Raw genomic sequence first — 3,550 nt, 5'->3', positions numbered from 1 at the left:
ATATATATATATATATATATATACATATATACGATAGGCTTCTTTCAGTTTCTGTCTGCCAAATCCACTCACAAGGCTTTAGTTGGCCCTAGGCTATAGTAGAAGACACTTGCCCAAGGTGCCATGCAGTGGGACTGAACTCGGAACCATGTGGTTCGTTAGCAAGCCACTCCTACATATATATGTATATATACATCATCATCATCATCATCATCATCGTTTAACGTCCGCTTTCCATGCTAGCATGGGTTGGACGATTTGACTGAGGACTGGTGCAACCAGATGGCTACACCAGGCTCCAATCTAATTTGGCAGAGTTTCATTGATATATATGGTATATATTTCTTCCTTTTGTTGTCTAAATTCATACCACTAACCACTTTGAGTTATTTCTTAGCTCAGTTTTGTTTTAGTTATAAAAATTATTCTCAGCCAGACAATGTCATAAACATCCTCTAATCTCTTTGTATGTGTTTCAGTTTTATGTTTGGCTGGAGTCAAAGTAGAACGAAGCTGTATGGATGATGCCATTGAACCATATGTACATAGAGTGTGTAATGCTTCATGACTAGGTAACAACCTGCTAGAAATAAGAGTGAAATTTTCATCAAATCACACCTCATGGAAATCATCAAATCTTCAAATCACACCTCAAGGAAAGGGAAAGAAAAGACATTTGGATAATGTGGTATTTTATTCATAGCATCTAAAGAAAAGATAGAATGCTTACAGAGGGAACATCTTTGATCATAGGTCTACGCAATCAAGGCTGATCTGAAGTCTATACAACAAGAAGAACAACAACAATGGCACAAGGAAGGAATATATTGTTCTGAGATTAACCTTTTCTGCTTTCCATTCAATTAATTTTTAAAATAGTAATAGAATTTAGTAAAACACTTTGTTATTATTAATCTTGGCCATGAGCTTGGTGGAATCATTAGTGCATTGATCAAAATACTTCGTGGAATTTCTTCCAATCCATTACATTCTGTGTTTGAGTCCCACCTGGATCAACTTTGCTTTTAATTCCTCTGGGGTTGATAGAATGAAGTACCAGTCAAGTACTTGGCTCAATGTAATCAAAGAAACCACCTACCACAAAAATTGCTGACCTTATACAATTATCACGCTGGTGTCTGGAATGTAAATTAGCATGAAATTTTGATGGATGATTTTAATTTAGATCACTTTAAAACAAAAAGTTTGTATCATAGAACCAAGTGTGGGTTAGTCTCAGGCAGGTTGATATCAAAAGGATTAAAAACATAATACAATGCCTTTGGCAAGGTTTGAACTCAAGACATCAATTTATCAATGAACAATGTCACAAGATTCTACATATTCTTTTCTACTCTAGGCACAAGGCCCGAAATTTTGGGGGAGGTGGGGGCCAGTCGATTAGATCGACCCCAGGAGGAAAGGATGAAAGGCAAAGTTGACCTCAACAGAGTTTGAACTCAGAAACGTACACAGACGAAATACCGCTAAGCATTTTGCCCAGTGTGCTAACATTTCTGCCAACTTGCCGCCTTACCAAGCTCTACATATTAACAACTATAAATGTTATATTGTTCCCATTTTTATTGTTTTGTTTTAATAAGTGAAAACAAAACAAAATGAACTACTAAAACATTAGAGATTAGTGTCTTATTTCCCTTGTATAGGAACTCTTCAATAATGTCTTCACCAACACCAACTTTATCACTCACAATTTTATCATCAAGGGAGTCTCTACATGATTTCTTTCTTCTCCGCTCATTATCTAAATATGATTCGGGCAATGATAATTGGTTCAGTTCTTATTGCTTGCATACGAACATGTGCACACACATGCACACATACATACACATGCACATACACTCACACACACAATCTGACACATGCTCACACGCACACCTATACACATGTGCACATACAGACAGACATGCAAATATACATACATGAACATACACATATATATACACATATATATTATCATTGTAATCATTGTTTTAAAGCTTACATTTGTACACTTACATGGGTCAGACAAGAGTACATGAGGACAGAGTTTCTACATCTGGATGTCCTTTGTGATGCCAATTCCAGCTTCCTTCTTAGCATGGGCATCCAGCTGTAAAAATCCTGCCAAAACAGTCACAGAAGTCTGGTGCAGGCTTCTGCCTGGTCGGCTCTTGTGAAACTGCCCCACCCACACTAGCATGGAAGGCGGACGTTAAAACGACGACGACAATGACTACAACTACAACGGACAACAACAATGATGACGACGACTACAATGATGACGATGATGATGACAACGGTGGTGGTGGTGGTGGTGGTGCTGGTGGTGGTGCTGCAACCAGCTCCTGTGAACAACCCTACCCATGCATGCATGGAAGATGGACATTAAATGATGATGAAGATGATATGTATATGTGTGTCATCATCATCATCATCATCATCATCATCGTTTAACGTCCGCTTTCCATGCTAGCATGGGTTGGACGATTTGACTGAGGACTGGTGGAGCCCGAAGGCTACACCAGGCTCCAATCTGATTTGGCAGAGTTTCTACAGCTGGATGCCCTTCCTAACGCCAACCACTCCGAGAGTGTAGTAGGTGCTTTTACGTGTCACCCGCACGAATGCCAGTCAGGTGCTCCATGCTGGCATGGGTTGAACAGGATATTTTGAAACAGTATCTTACTGCTGGATATCCTTCCTTACACCAAACAGAGACATAATATGCTGCTGCTGAAAACTAGAATACACAGAGCATACATCACTACATTGAAAATATTGGCACTAGCTGTGTTTAACAATGACAAAACAATTACAGCTATAATGTAGAAACAGTATGAAATAGAAATAGCTTAATGTTGAAATGGTGTGAGCCAATGAGGGAGTCTGTCTATATGGTCATTCGACTTGCAAGAAGTAGCAGTCACATCTCGCTCAAATCCTATCCCAATGTTAAAAAACAAAAGAAAAGGCAGTCAAGAATGTAGTCCTGTAAACACTATGCTTAGGGTTAAAAAAAAATATAACAGTCATAAGTGGAATTCTTTTTATCATTCAGATTTTTTCAACCAAAGACAACAGAGTGTGACAAGCTATAACATTTCCTCTTTATCGTTGTCATAATTACCACTCTCATCACTTCTATCAATCACCCCCCACCCCAGATAATGATATCTGGGACTATAAAAATCTGTAAGACCTACTTAAGTTTTAACCTTTTTGTTACCATATTTATTTTGAGATGCTCAGTGTTTCTTTCAATTAATCTTTAATATAACAAAGAATTTAGTAAAATAAATTAGTTATCATTAAACTAGTGTTTAGGAACATAAATTGTGACTAAGGTTTGGTGGAAGATTTTAATTCGGAACTTATGAAAACAAGACATTTGTACTCAGAGCCAGAAGAGGCAGTTTCAGCCAGGTTGATATCAAAGGGGTTTAAGGATGATGAAAACACAAGACAATTTCCTTCACCACCTTGCTACCAAGTAGGTGGCCAGTCAAAATTTATTCTAAAAAAAGTATATATATATATATAAATATAT

This window comes from Octopus bimaculoides, chromosome 1 (assembly GCF_001194135.2).
Source record: "Octopus bimaculoides isolate UCB-OBI-ISO-001 chromosome 1, ASM119413v2, whole genome shotgun sequence".
Classification (NCBI taxonomy): Eukaryota; Metazoa; Mollusca; class Cephalopoda; order Octopoda; family Octopodidae; genus Octopus; species Octopus bimaculoides.
The sequence above is the reverse complement of the archived record's forward strand: the minus strand, read 5'-3'. Positions refer to the sequence as shown.